The sequence below is a fragment of the Carcharhinus amblyrhynchos genome, chromosome 2 (genome assembly GCF_965287045.1).
Source record: "Carcharhinus amblyrhynchos chromosome 2, sCarAmb.v2.hapA, whole genome shotgun sequence".
NCBI classification, from domain to species: Eukaryota; Metazoa; Chordata; class Chondrichthyes; order Carcharhiniformes; family Carcharhinidae; genus Carcharhinus; species Carcharhinus amblyrhynchos.
In genome coordinates this window covers 103,914,522-103,930,928 of record NC_137325.1, presented here as the reverse complement: position 1 = coordinate 103,930,928, position 16,407 = coordinate 103,914,522, and the positions used below count along the sequence as shown (strand labels likewise).

At 39.8% G+C, this 16,407-nt stretch overlaps 1 protein-coding gene across 3 annotated transcripts in view; it reads left to right on the top strand.

Moving 5' to 3' along the window:
- Nucleotides 1–16,407, top strand: part of cdk14 (cyclin dependent kinase 14) — a 524,692-nt gene that overhangs the window by 83,948 nt on the left and 424,337 nt on the right. The window lies entirely within an intron of this gene.

Below are 16,407 nucleotides of genomic sequence, written 5' to 3'. Positions count from 1 at the left end.
TTAGTTAGTAACCAGCTCCTAAACCTTTGGTAACATTGCTTATTATATTCTGGTATGGATGATGCTGTTAACAGTGCAGTTGTTATACCCACCTTGTCATGAGACGTTGTTGCCGAACTATCTTTGTGAACCATTGTAGTCCCTGTGGTGTGATATGTCCATCATGGTGTTATGTAGGGATTAGTGACAATAGTGACAAAGTAACAGCAGTATATCTAAAGTCTAGATGTATGATTTGGAAGGAGACTCGGAGGTGATGATATTCTCATGACATTGTTGTTACATGATATTGACTTCCTTTAACACTCGTTCAGATTTTGTCTTCCTCTCTTTGTAGATGGATCTTGTTTCAGCTCAGCACTTTTGCCCAGAAGGTATGATTTGAGATCAGGAACTCTGTGGTGATTTGCAGTCATAAACTCACAGTTCAGTGGCACAATATAAAGGGTTGCAATATGTTTCACAATCCACATAAAGTTGCTGTAATTAAAATGGTCTTGTATTTAGATCTGCAGAGAAGCTTACCTGTGAGGTTTCTTTGTTGCACACCATCTGTGCTGAAGTCATTTCACATTGCATCAGAAAGTTGTTGAGCCGTACCTTTATTGTTACTGGAATAAATGATGTTCCTGGGGCAGATTCTAAAACATGTCATACAAAGGTTCTTTGCACAGCGCTGTACAGTTGATTGATGCAGTTTGTGGTGTCGATTCCTTGCATCATGAATTTTCGATTCCAGCCAAACCATTGTGACAAAGGAGACGGGTGGGACTGGACAAGTTCTACAAGGAGGAAGGAAAACGTTGATGGACTGATAGTTATGCCTAAGCCAGCATCTGGCTGAGGCAACATGTTTCTTCCATCAGTCAGAGAATGGATACAGGCTAGAGGGACCTAAAATGAGGCGCATGTTTTGAAATTTGTGCTTTTGGTTTCGTAAATTATTGTATGAAATTGAAATGATTAGGATTCTATGGAAATGATTGTTTTCTGCAAGAGGCTGCCTGGGTTTTATGATGTGAAAGGTTCCTGATTGTATTGATCCCATATCAAACTATTTTCCGTGGTGCTCTTATACCTTTTATTACTCTGACTCAAGGCATGTTACCTTGTTCAGAAATAATGCATGCGCTCCAACATAAAAAGGTGTTTATTAGTATGTTGAAACATCTTATTTTACCTCACGCTTTTTATTTTGTTTCACACCAAGTTCCAACACAGTTTACATCAGCACAAAATGTGTTTTCTAATTAACGCAGCTACTGCAGGGGTTTTCCTGCTGTAGGTTTTGCAGTGGATTGATAGAAACCCCGGAGAGGTTGTGTAAATGGCTGTTTACAGCATCTCAGCTAAAGAGAGACCAAGTAATCCAGCAATGTCTGTGGAAATTTTGTCTCCCTTGTTATCAGTGCTGGTGGCACCAAAGAGCAGTTCTACCCCTGCTTTTATAAGAGTGAATTCAGATGGGCATTCTTGCAGGGTTAAAGGTTACATTTTGTCAGCTAGCTTTTCCTAGTGACAGCAGTTGATTCCTGGCCTGTTCCGGTTAGCAGGACTGTTCATTGTCTCTGTGTGAACAGCCTTAATTGCTCACACAATTATATTTTATATTTTAAATAGTACCCTTAATTCTGCCCCCCCCACCCCGCACACAAATATAGGTTGTGTGTTGACACAAATCTATGTTAATATTATTTAAAGATTGACATTGCTATTTTACATTTGCCACATTTTTTAAAAGAAACTTTCCATCAATATACATCAGTGAAGGCTGGAAGACATTTGGAATGTCATTAAACATGTTTGTATGATTCAGCTTCTAGAGGTTTTATCCTATGCTAATGTGAGCATTTTGTCAAGTCTATGCTGATAGAACAGACACATTTCTAGTGAACAATCAACTCCTGCTCCACTAACAATACTTCAAGGACCTACTACCAGGTGAAGCATTGGGAATTTTTGTTAGACAAGCAGTTTCATGAAGTCTTAATACTGATGTCAGCATTGTTCTGTCACATAGTTGAGAATAACAGCTTAACATTTGTTATAAGGAGGCATGCTGCCAAGATTCTGACGGGTCAGCATTCTTTGTCACTAGATAAGTGAAACTGTTAATCCTATTTATGATCCAGCATGGTTGATAACTGGATGTTAAGCTAAATGGAAGTGAGGCATTGATCTGTGAGCAACAGGATGGACTATTTAACAAAAAAAAATTCTGAAAAGAGCTTTTCAAAATAGGCTGAGGATACAGAGGAAATTTACCAGATTTTTATCATGAATAAAGATCTATCGGAACCTACAGCCCCTCATGTCATCATCTTCTATTCTTTTGAAGCCATGACTGATTCATACCTGATAACCATTTACCATGAACAAAAACCTTGTCTATCTCTGATTTCAAATGATTAATTGAGCCAACATCTATTCCTTTCCTTTGGGCCAAGCTCCACACTTGTCCCACCCATTTTTTCTTTTGTGAAGAAGTGCTTCCTGACTTTTCTCCAGAATGGCCTGGCTTTGTTTTTAAACACAGTAAAAAGTCTGACAACACCAGGTTTTAGTCCAACCGATTTTTGTGAGAGAGGTGCGATGGCAAAGTCTCTCAGCAAAGTCTGTGTTATAGGTTGCCCTGAGTGGGTTCATGATCTGTAGTCCTTTTGGTATCTTGTCTGCTTTCTTGCATCTCTGTAAAAACTTGATGTCTGTGTCAATATGCGCAATCTTCTTGGAGATCCTCTCCACTTGGATCCGGCAGTTTGTGGTGTCGATAGTAGTCATGATGTGGGTATGCCAGCGTTGGACTGGCGTAAACACAGTAAAAAGTCTGACAACACCAGGTTTTAGTCCAACCGATATTTTAAAGTTATTTCCCATTTGTGCTATACTACTCCAGGAGCAGAAAAGGCTTCTCTCTAACCACCTTTTCATTCCTTCAATCCAATTTCCCTTCATAATGTAACCCTTTGAGTCCTGGTAGTACTATGATGAATGTTAAGTGGAAAGATTAAAGAATCTAGAATTGTGATCAAAGTAGAGCAGGTTAAGGGATTTTTGGCGGAGATGCTGAAAAATGAGGGTTTGACTATGATGTACGGGGAAAAGCTGCTTCGCCTGGTTTGTGGGATAATAACGAGGCCACAAGTGTTACCTGAATGGATGAAATGGAGAATTTATTTTTAAAGCAGTAAGTTTTACAACGTCTGAAAGGGTGAAACAGGTCCATTAGGAGCTTTCGAAAGAGAATTGAACATGTACTTGAAAAGGAAAAACATGCAAGGCTCTGGAGAAAGAGGAGAGCTAGCATACGCAAAATAAACCATGTTGCCTCACTCTGTCTTGCAAGATTACATTGATCTCAAGAATATAAAGGAACTGAATCTCTCAAGGGCTACAAGATTCACACTTTAGCAGTCAAATGATGCATTATATGTCATATAGCATAATATCTCAGAAGTTGTTGGGATTTTAACTACAAGCTATCTGTGCATGCTGTCATTTACCCCTCTGAATCTGGCCGTAACTTCAGGCTTTGGCACCGATGCAGATGAATGCAGGAATTCTGAAGTTGCAGTCTGTTACTCACTGTTCCACCACAGGCTGCATTTGGCTAACCTTTGCTCTCATCCGTCACATTCTTCCCCCATTGGTAATTAGTGAAATTGATTTGGCACGAACCTTCCCTGGCTTCCTCCCTGTAGCTGAGAACTGTAGGTCACTGAACTGGTAAACCGCAAACCTAGATCAATACTTTGGGATCCTTGGCTTGAATCCACCATGGTCGATAGTTCTGTGGCAAGCATAGGTGAGCTGAAAAATATATATGCAGTTTTATATCACTGTTTGGAATTCTGTAAAAAGTATTGTGTAATCTTTAACAAAAAAAATTGGCTCTTCAGTAGTTTCTAGTCAATCTGGCCCTAAAGAATTTTTTTGTGTCGGGGGGATTAGCAGGGTAAATATGTAGAGTTATAGGGTAGGGCCTAGGTGAAATTGTTGCAGGCTCAATGAGCTGAATGGCCGCCTCCTACACTGCAAGGATTCTATGATTCTATGAAATGTGGCCAAATGTCTCCATTATGATTAATTTCCCAAATTTTAAATGGTCAATATATTTCAATTTCTAGCCTAACCTTGCTCTGTAAAATACGTAGGAAGTGATTTGATGATCAATACTTTTCATTTCCTGGTTGGCAGTCTGTGACAATGCTTTGTGATCGTTGCAACTCCAGGCTAAGTTTCAATTCATTGCCAGTTCAGAGAGCTGAAGTTTTCACCACAGATTGCTAGAAGCTCTCCAACATTGGTAGCAAGCACTTCTGCTTTGCTGCTAACTGGAAAATTTGGACCAATGCTTCTGTTACATAAGCCGTGGCTCAGTGGGTAGCATTCCCTGTTTATGACAAAAAAAAAGATTTGCATGTAATGTCTAAGCTGCCACTCTGGTGCAGCACGAGATGGTGGAGTTGCTGTCTTTTGGATTAGAGGAGAAACTGTGGCCCCATCTGCCCTTGCAGATTGATACGAAGAATCCCAAGACACTGTTTGGCCAGAATCTCCTGTCCTCCTCATGTTTTTCCCTTACCTGAGAAAAAAATATCTGGTCATTATCATATCTGTGTGTGGAATGTTGCTCTGTGCAGATTGGATGCTCTAATTCCTACATTGGCACTTTTTTCTGAAGTACTTCATTGACTGTCAAGGGCTTGAAGCATCAAAAAAGGCTCTGTATAACTGTCTCTTTAACTGTGCATTTCCTATTGAACATAGGAGCCTCTCTAGTATTAAACTGTGCATCTATGCATCAAGTTACATTTTGAGTTACTGACATCCATAAAAAGGTTGCACCTGTCCTTTAACTAAATGGCACTAGTTATAACAAAAACGCTTAGGAAGTAAACATTTGGAAAGAGGTTACATGGAATTAGTAAAGATATGTGACAGCAAAAAGTCAAATATGAACAAAAGAGGAGGCTGAGTTATGTTTCAATAAGACAGCAAGCTACAACTGCCAGTATGTATCTACAGCAAGACTGGCCATTCCCAGATTGTGTTTTAAAGTAATTCCCCTTGTCATAAATAAAATTCAAGAATTCCAACATCAGTGGATTATTTAATTTAATAACTGAAGTATATGTTTAATTCACTAAATTTTACACCACATCTCTGCAGTAATTATATATCCTAAATGTTTGTGATAGCATTTTTGATTGCAAACAGTTGCCAAAAATATCTCAGCAATTACTTTTGTACTGATTTATTCAGGTTTGCAGACAGATCCTGATGTTTAAGTGGAAACTTTAATAGTAAATATTGTTGTGGCGATAGTGGCAAGGCAAGAGATTAATTAAATCTTTTAACGATTTATTGGGTCTGACAACCTGCATTCTAAACAGTTGGATAGTTAGACTTTGAGCTGTTTCCTGCTGTTGAAACACGTACAGATTTATTTGTGTTACTTGTGCCACACTCCATTTTAAATATAAAATAACTGCAATGAGGAAAACCCAAAAAGGCTCTCCTTAAAAAAAATTATTTCCAAATCTTTTCCATGGGAGGCAATACTGTCATATATAGGATAATTTCCAGCACACCATAAGCAACTTTGCAGGAGGTCTGTTAGCTTGTCTTTGCATTTATTCACTCATCCATTCATTATTCTTGCCTCTCTTGCAACTTGCCTGGCTGTGGGATTTATGATGATCTTTGTTGCTTAAGAGCAGCAAGCATTAATGTTATAGATGGAGAGAGATGATGAGAACATTTCCTCTCATCCCTCACATCTTGAGTGTTCACAACTAGATGTATGTTTTAGAGGAAGTGCAAGTTGTGACTCTAATGAATAGATGTGAAACAGACAGGAAACAAATGTTAAATCAAAGTGGGGTGGCACTGCGGTTAATGCTAGGGACCCAGGTTCGATTCACGACTTGGGTGATTCTGTGTGAAGTCTGCATGTTCTCCTCGTGTCTGTGGGTTTCCTCCAGGTGCTCTGATTTCCTCCCACGGGGGAGGATTGGATGGATTGGCCATGCTATATTGCCCCTTTAGTGTCAGGAGGATTAGCAGGGTAAATATATGGGGCTATGGGAATAGGACCTGGATGGGATTGTGGTCAGTGCAGACTTGATGGGCCAAATGGCCTCCTGCACAGTAGGCTTCTATGAAAGAAGACGAGCATTTATTTGTATAATGCAAAATGTATGAGAAACAGTAACCCCCTTGAACACACAGGCACACAATCAGAAAAGATGAGTACCAAAGTCATAAGAAAAATTTTTAAAAACTTGCTCTTTTAAGATGGGAGGCATTGCAGGCCTAGTTTTTTTTTCCCCCTGGTTCTCAGAAGGTAAATGAAGGTTGTAAGTTTCTGGATTTTCATCTGAAATTATGGCTAAGTTTCTGTCGAGAGATATATTTTTCCAGGTGAGAATAAATTAGCCCTTCTTGCACTGCCTGAGTTGGTTGGGTTTTTTTCCTTTTTTTATTCTTTTGAGATGTGGGTGCCACTGGCAAGACCAGAATTTGTTGCCCGTCCCTAACTTCCCTTAAACCAAGTAGCTTGTTAGACCATTTTAGAGGACATCGCTGTGGGTCAGGAGTCAAATGTAAGTCTTGATGTAGAGATGCCGATGTCTTCTTGGAGATCCTCTCCACTCGGATCCGGCAGTTTGCCATGTTGATGGTAGTCAGAATCTTCCGCAGACCTGACAAAGGAACACAGTTTCCGAAAGCTTGTGAGATTACTATCAAATAAACTGGTTGGACTCTAACCTGGTGCTGTGAGACTTCTTACTGTCAAATGTAAGCCAGACCAGTTAAGGATGGCAGATTTTGTTCCCTAAAGGACGTTAGTGAACCAGATGGGTTTTTATCACAATTGTTGTTAGTTCCACGGTTACCTTTACTGACACCAGCCTTATATTTAATTATAATAAATTAACAAATAGTTCACAGTTTTATTTTAAAACATTATTTCCACCCTTTGTACCAAAGTGAATAACTTCTTGTTTCCCCACATTATACTTGTATGAAATTTTCTTTCCCACTCAAGTCTGTCTTTATCACTTTGCCAACTGCTTGCTTACCTTTGTATTGTCAGAAAGTGAAAGCTTGAATTAATTACACTCAATCCTTTCACCCACATTATTAATAAACTGTGGCTGAGACTCTACCGATCCTTATGACGCTCCCCACCTCCCCTTTAACAATCTGCCAATGTGAAATGATCTGTTCACTCCTATTCTGCTTTCTGTATTTTAGCATGAACAAAGGGTTTGTTAGTGTAACACAACCAACTGTCAGGTAACTTTTCTTGATGACCTTTTTATAACCTTATCAATTGTGTTTTGGAAATCTAAATATACTACAATTGCTAGTTTCTCTTTATTTGTCTTTAAGTTTTAGTTTGTTTATTTATGTCACAAGTAGACTTACTTGAGCACTGCAATGAAGTTACTGTGAAAATTCCCCAGTCGCCACACTCCGGTTTGGGTACACTGAGGGAGAATTTAGCATAGTCAATGCACCTAACCAGCACACCTTTCAGACTGTGTGCGAGGAAACCTGAGCACCTGGAGGAAAGCCATGCAGATACTGGGAGAACACACAGACTCTGCAGTGACAGTGACCCAAGCCAGGAATTGAATCCAGGTCCACGGTGTTGTGAGGCAGCAGTGCTAACCACCATGCTGTCCTAGCACATCCTCAAAAGCTTCATTAAACTTGTCAGAAATGATTTTGGTTTCCTAAAACCATGTTGACTCTGCCAAAACTTGTTTTCTAAGTGCATGATTACCACTCCTTTAATGAATTCCAGCATTTTACTGATGCCTGATGTCAAGCTAATTAGCTGGTCTGTAGTTTCCTCCTCTTCCTGCTCTCGAATAGTGTTTTTCTATTTTCTATCTTTTAACCCACTGGGACTGTGACCCTAGGGAATTTTGAAAGATTACAACTGATGCATTCGCTAGCTCTGAAGTCAGTGATCTCTTTTCTGACTCTGGGGATTTGTCGACTTTTAGTTCCTTAAATTTTTCTTTATTCTCAGTTCCTCACTCTCCTTTGAGAATTTCATCATAGTCTAAACAACAATGATTGTAAGTTAAATTTGTTATGGAAATATTTCACAAAATTAGATTTTGGCATTTTTAGAGCTAAACTGAACCTGCCATTATCTAACAAGTAAATGACTTCTATATTTTTATGGAAGGTTCGATTTGTCTGCTCAGTCATTGACTTATACTTCAGCTTGTTTATGTTAAGTAAAATTGCCTTAAGATTATTAACTCAACATTCCTGTCTTAAGACCTTCATAGTTGGTGAAATTAAATTATAGGCCGTGCAGGGCCAAACTATTTTATTTTGTTGATGATGCACTTTAAGCTCCCCTTTAATAGCCAGGCCAGGTATCTGAATTTGCATTATATTCTTGTTACTAAAGGCATGCATATATAAAGATGAAGCTTTCTGCTAGCCAAGGTTTGTTAATTTCTGATTAAAACTTTTCGCCAGCAACTTTGTAACCTTTGGTTTTACTTCAATAAGACACTCTAAAGCTGAGAAAATACTGTTGTATTGAACAGCAAGGAGGCCATTGAGCCTTTCGAACCTGGTCCACTTATTATATTAGATCATCACTGATCTATAATTAAACTCCATCTACTAGGTTTCATAATCCAGATGCTTTGAGGGTAGCACAGTGCTATCACTGCTGCCTCAGTGCCAGGGACCCGGCTTAGTCACTATCTGTGCGGTGTCTGTATGTTCTCCCTGTGTCTGTGTGGGTTTCTTCCAGGTGCTCCGACAGTCCCACTATCCAAAAGACATGCTGGTTATGAGCATTGGCCGTGCTAAATTCTCCCTCAGTGTACCCGAACAGACACCGGAGTGTGGTGACTAGGAGATTTTTCACAGTAACTTCATTGCATGGTTAACATAAGCCTACTTGTGACACTAATAAATAAAAGAAATCCTTTTATGTTGAACAAGGATATTATAGGTTTAAGACATTTCCAAAAGACCAAATTCCAGTGATTTTTTTTTTGAAGGAGTGTTCCAGATTTCAACTAATTCTGGTTCCTGGCATCACCTCTGAATAGCCTCACTCAGATCCTTTAATCAACTGAAACACCTTGATTACATCACCTCCTAACCATGCGTCAAGGGATTATGAACTTGGTCTATGCAACTTCATAATTGAACAGTCTTCAGCTCTATCATTCTGTTAAATCTGCACTGCATCTCCTCTTGAGGTCACTGTACACTCCTTGATGTGGTGCCCATCATTGAATGCAGTAGTCTAAATTATGCCTAATCAGTATTTTTTATCACTGTAAACAAAATTCCACTTTTGTATTCAGGCTCCCTCGATATATGCAAAGATTCCATTGGCTGGCTTCTTTGTTTTATTCTTGTTCACTAGGTTTTAATAATTTCTGTACTCGAACACCTGAATTTCCATGTTCCCCACAGTTCCTAGACCCACACCAAATAGCAAATAAATGCTTATCAACCTTCCTCTTGTCCAAAGTGAGTATTGTCACATTTTCCTACATTGAACTCCCATAGGCCACAGTTTGCCTACTTAATCTCTACCTTAATCTAACTGTTAATTTGTATGCATATATGATCTTCCTTGTTATTAGCTGTCATTAGATCAATTTATTTTAAATAGTTACCACCTTCATTAATAAAAACCACTGAAGAAATTTCATATTCAAATCTATTAATGCCACTGAGTAATTTCTAGCTTTGTGATTTTTCTAATTTTCCATGACACAGCCAAGTAACCTCACAATCAACAGACCAGATCAAAGCTCTGCAGTCCTGTCATATTCAGTCTTGAATGGCAGTGGACAAAGAGCTAGGGGGAAGAGAGCTCCAAGAATATCCCCATCCTCCATGATAGAGGAGCCCAGCAGATCAATGCAAAATTCAAAGCTGAAGCACTTGCACCCATCATCAGCCAGAAGTGCTGAGTGAGTGGTTCATCTCGGCCTCCTCTTCGGGTCCCTACCACCACATAGCAGTCTACAGACAATTTGACTCGTGCCATGTGATATCTAGAAACTGCTGAAGGTGCAGCAAAAGATTTGGGTCCTGAATATAGTAATGAAGACTTTCATTCCAGCATGATCAATGCCCTTAACCAAGTTGTTCCAGTACAGCTATATCACTGGCATCAACCTGGCAATATTGAAAATTGTCCCGGTATGCCTGTTGTGTCAAAAAAGGACAATCCTTTTTGGCTGATATATCTGCTCTCTATCAGCAATGACTCTGCTGTCATTGCAGTACTTAGTCAGCAATAACCTGCTTACTGCTCAGTTTGGGCAACTTGATTTCTGACCTCATTACAGCCTTGGTGCAAAACATGTGAGCACCAGAGAAGAGATGGAAGTGACTACCCTTGGCATCAAAATGGCACTGACAGTGTATGGCATCAAGAAGCTGATGGGAATTGAGGGAACATCTCAGTTGTTGGAGTCAAACCTGGCATAAAGGAAGATGGTTGTGATTATTAGATGCCAATCATCTCCACCCTGAGATATTACTGGGTAGATGGTGGCAAATTAGTAATATTAATGGACTTGTAATCCTGAGGCTGAGTAACCATCTCTGGGGACATGGGTTCAGATTCCACTAGGATAGCTAGTGGAATTTGAGTAAATCTAGAATATAAAGCTTGTCTCAGTGATGGTGGTCATGAACTTTTCACTGAATATTGTAAAAATTCACCTGGTTCACTAATGCCCTTAAGGGAGAAAAATCGGCCATCCTTACCTAGTCTGGTGTTTTTGTGGCTCCAGGCCCATGCAATGTGGTTAACAATGTGGCATTGCCAGTGACACCCACATCTATGAAAGAATAAAGAGAAAAAAAATGTTATTCAGGGTGGCATCTGCGACCCACCATCTTCAGCTGCTCCATCAATGACCTTCTCTCCAAACTAAGTTCAGAAATATGGATGCTCAGTAGTATTTTCAAGTGGCAAATTATATTCATGCTATATGAGTTCTAATCACATCCAACTAAAGCTATGAGGAGAGGCTGAATAAATTAGGCTTGTACTCGTTAGAGTTTAGAGGAATGAGGGGAGATCTCATTGAGACGTATAAGATGATGAATGGGATGGATAGGATAGAGGTGGAGAGACTCTTCCCGCTCAGAAAGGATAGTAGGACTAGGGGGCACAGCCTCAAGATAAAGGGGGGGCGGTTTAGAACGGAGTTGAGGAGGAACTTCTTCACTCAAAGGGCAGTGAATCTCTGGAATTCTCTGCCCGTTGAAGTGGTGGAGGCTATCTCGCTAAATATTTTTAAGACGTGGGTTGATGGGTTTTTGATAAGAGAGGGGATTAAGGGTTATGGGGAGAGGGCGGGAATGTGGAACTGAGCCACGACAGATCAGCCATGATCTTATTGAACGGCGGGGCAGGCTTGAGGGGCTAGTTGGCCTACTCCTCCTATTTCTTATGTTCTTATGTAAAGAGAAACTAGCCATCCCTCCTTGCCATTTAATAACATTAACATCACTGAATTGTACAGCTTCAACATTCTTGGGGTTGCCATGGACCAGCCTATGGCTAAATACAAAATAAATACTGGGGATGGATGTTTGGGCCACGCTCATCCCTAAACCAGAAAATCCTGCCCGAGGTCAAATGACATTTGCATGGTCCATGCCCCTGCCCTTTGATTCCTGTGGTGGGCAGGAGAGGAAAATTCAGCCATGTGGCTACAAATGCATGTCAGAGGGTGTGAGGAGTAACTCCTTTAAAGTCGATTCACTATTTACAAGGCAGGAGCATGATGGATAATTCATCACTTACCTGAATGAATTGAGCTTTCAAAATTGCTCAACACCATGCAAACAAAACAGCCTACTTGTTTGGCACTGCACCACAAATATTCACTCCCTCTATTGCTGAAAAAACAGTGGCAGCAGTGCGCATTATCTACAAGATGCAACAACTCAACAAGGCTTCATGACAGCACTTTCAAAACCTACAGCCTCTATTACCTAGAAGAAAAAAGACAATAGACACATGATAATACCATCAATTGCAAGATTCCCTCCAAGTCACACATCATCCTGACTTGGAGCTATATCACAGTCTCTGTGTCCTAACAGCTTTGGGTATACCTTCAGCAGGTGACCTGCAATGGTTCAGGAAGGTGACTCGCTGCCATCTTGTTGAAGGCAATTGAGGAGGGCAGTAGATACTGGCCCAACCAGTTCACGCTCCATAATAATTTCTAAACAAGTAACTGAGGAGTTTGGCTAATTTTGTATTGTATTTGAAAGGAAACAGTAATTTAACTCATACTTCATTAAAGAAAAATTATGTAGTGTCTTTCACAACCTCAGGACATCTCGATGTGCTTCATAGCTAATGAAGCACTTTTGCAGTGTAGTCACTGTTGTGGAAAATGTGCATTCATAATTTGTGGTAAGTGCAAGTTATTGTGATCTTTAATTAAAATGGTTTCTTTATAAAATATAATCAGCCCACTAATGCGGCTTATTTGAGCCTTCTAACACATGCTAAATCTTGGCAAACTGGCACATCCTTGATCAACGTTAATTAATTACAATGGTGCTTAATCAACACTGCAATTTTGTTTCACAATTGACTTGGAGAGGGAAAACACCCATGTCCATTGAGGGAACAAACTGGCATCTGAAAATTCACTTGTATTTTAAAGAAGGCTTGAGTTATTTTGATCACTACATGGGATCTACACACAGTTAGGAGAAGCTAGCTGTTAATTGAATTCTTCAAAGTTGTGGAAAGGTCAGCCGAAGCTTGATGGAAGAATAGTGTTCTATAAACAGGAAACAGGTTCACATGCCAGTTGACAAGCTTAACAATGTGAATGTTTGGGGATTAAGATTGGAAATCAGGTGAACTCCTCTACACAAGATCTTGTTGAACAAGCTGCTATTGAAAATCAGTGCACCAACCAAAATGTAAATGATTGTAATTATTGGGTGTAGGATTCTATCAATGTGTGACTGACCTATTAGGCATTTCCTGTTCCATAAAATTCAACTGTTGCTATACCAGATTTCAACCTAAATTGTACGCAAGACTAGGTCATTTGACCCCCTAAACTTGCTGCCCAGTTTAATAAGATCATGGCTGATCGGATTATGGTCTCAACTCTATTTTTTCTGTCAGCATTGCCCCCAAATCCTTGACTCCCTTATTGATCAAAAAAGCCATCTAACTCGGCCTCGACTCTCCTCAGTGACCCAGTCTCTACTGCTCCCTGGGGAAGAGATTTCTGTACATTAATTAGCCTCTGAAAGGGGGGGAAAAAAGTACTGTTTAACCTACTTTTTCCTGGAGCTATTTCTACTGGAGTGAAGTATATTTGTACCGAAACCACAAAATTGAGTTCTTAATTAACTAGGTGAACATGTCGAAAAGGCCCCAGGTGAATCTGAGTCACTTTCAGCATCCAGATGAAGGTTCGACAGTTAGGCTTGCCGTGCAGGTTAGTTGATTATTATTCTCTCAGCTGTTATCTAATCTAAAGATGCCAAGTTACTCACCTAGTTTTGACTTCATTGCTGCTTGGAGACTAGCTTTATTATGTGTCGATTATAAACCATTGAAAGATAGTTTGCAAGCATGGAAAGTGATTTAGGGAGGCCAGTGGGATTACATTATTACATAACGATTTGAGGAAAAGCATTCAGCCCACTTCCGCAGAGTCCCCACCGATTCTATTCAAGCACCCAGTTGTTCTGTAAATGGATTTGGGTTTTTGCCGACAGTACCTTTTTGATGATGTATTCCACATGCTGATCAAAATTTCCTTTATATTCCTCTCAAAAATGCATTTTATTACAGGTTTGAACACATGCCCCTAGTTCTGCTTCAGTTTAATTTAGCGATCACATGCAAGCCAATAAGGTAACTTCCTAATAAATGGAAAATACTGTGAATGCAGGAAATCTGGAATAAAAACAAAGTGCTGGATAAACTCAGCAGGTTGGACAGTATCTGTAGATAGAAACACAGGGCTGAATTTCCACCAAAGTGGGTGGAGGACAGATATGTTTTCTGGTTTAACAATGTTATGAACTGGTGGAACTTTGGACTATTTGAATAAAACCTGCAAATCGCTGCCGAATAAGATGAGAGGTCACACAACTCCAGGTTGGAGTCCGGCAGGTTTATCTGAAATCACAAGCTTTCAGAGCGATGCTCCTCCATCAGGTGAAGTGATCTGATGAAGGAGCTATGCTCTGAAAGCTTGAGATTTCAGATAAATCTGTTAGACTATAAACTGGTGTCGTGTGACCCTTCATCTTTTCGACCCCGTCCAACATTGGCTTCTCCACATCATGGTCACGGCTAAGTATTTCAACAAAAGTATCAATCTTCTTGCGATGCCCACATTCCCCAAAGCCCTGTCCCTCTGATGTGCTTTGCATAGAGTCCATTTTACATATTTTCAAAATGCCTAGAACTTGCCAAATAGTTCCACCATTTTGCAGATCAAAACGTGATCAAGATTTTTCTGAATGAAACTTATAAAACGTTCTGTCCAGTTTGTTTCTCCGGCCTGCATGTGCCACTAGATTTTCTTGTGCCATTTTAAGGAGCTTCTCTGTTGCTGCTTTTGAGCAGTTTTTCAAGGGTTTCAGATCTAATTTTAAAATTACATTTGAGCAAAAGTTACAATAAGTAGTTGAAATGGAAAAAAATTGAACTCCACAAAGGGAGGGGATCAAACACTTGCAGCGTTAAATACATAATTTGCGTGTTCACAATTGTGGACAAGCTTACTGTGTAGATTGGTCTCTGGAATTGCTTCAGTCTCGCACACTAAACAACCACTGGAATGTCAGCTATGCAGTTGATGCTCCTTTGTTGAGATGTTTACTGTGAATTGTTGAAGTGTGGTTTAGTTAGCTAATGGCAGCTAAAAGAAAAATAAACACTTCTCGAAGCAACTTTGAGCAGGTCTTGGTGATGGTAGTTTTCACTTTAATGAATTGTGTACTGTTTATGCTACCTGTCAAAAGACAGCTTTTAAATAACACGTTTTTAATGATCAGTCCTTGCTGTTCTTCAGTCACCGGCTGACCGAGGGAGTTGGGTAGAAACACACCAGTTTTGTACAGATCTTGGCAATAGTTTGAAGACTGTTAAATTTCCAGAGGTGTTTTCAGGGTTGGGTAATAGCTGTTGCTTCTGAGTCAAGGCTAGAGCATAATAATCAGTTATAATCCAGGTCAGAAGCTCCAAGATATGTTACAAAGTCAGGCTGGGCCATAAATATTTTGCGGTTTGAATTTGGCTAGGGTAAACGTATGATGTTTCACTACATGTATGATTCAAATGACCCACTGGGGCGCTTTTATCACAGTTTATTTAAGAATACAACAGTTAACACACACAAAAATAGCAATAGATTTTACCAGTTACAAACAAGAAAAGAAAACAACTATATCATATAAACCTTGACAACTAAATGCACTATCCCAATATAACAAAACTACTTTGTAAACCTACGCCTGCCACAGGTTTAGCACAGAAAATGAGAATGATCATGTGATGCTGGAAGCCCTTTGGTTAGAGAATCGAAACTCTGACTTCCCCATTTTGGAAACTCCCAGCACCTCGAGGTAGAGGTAATGCCACTTTAGCTAGCAAAGCGCCAACATCAGACTTTTTCTCTCCAGAAGGCAAGAAAAACTGCTTCCATAATAGCAGAATTTCTCATACCAAGGAGAGAAGCACAGAAATACTGCTTTTCAGCCTGACGTCCAAACACCTAACTTAACTGCAGCCCAAATGGAAAGTAAAAGAACTGTTGTCACCTGGCCTGTTAATCATTCTTCCCCCTAATAATTGGGTTGTAAACTCATGAAGCTCCAAGAATCGCATTAGGCCCAGATTAAAAGTAAACAAAACCCCATTAAAAAGGCATCTAAACAGATAGGTTGGCAACAATGAAAATAAACACAGCTGCTTATAAACTGCAGAGAACATGATTTAAAATAATTTAAAGGCAAGTAGCATCACACAATCCAATGTAATTCTGTTGGAGGGCTGTATGATCAGGGGATGATAAATCGAGGCCCCACCTGACTGCTTGGGTGTGTGTAAAAGGCCCCTTGGTGCTATTTAAAGAAGAGCAGGGAAGTTATTACAAGTATTTTCATCAGTACTTGTCTCAATCAAAATAAAAAGTAATTATCTGGTCATATTGCTCTTTGTGGGAATTTACTGCGTGCATAATTGACTGCCAAGTTTCCGACGCTACAGCAATGACTACACTTCAAGAGTAGTTTCTTGACTGAAAAGTGCTTTGAAGTGTCTGGTTATGAAATGTGTTAGATAAATGCAAGTCTTGCTTTCTCTGAGCTGAACTTCTCCCGGTA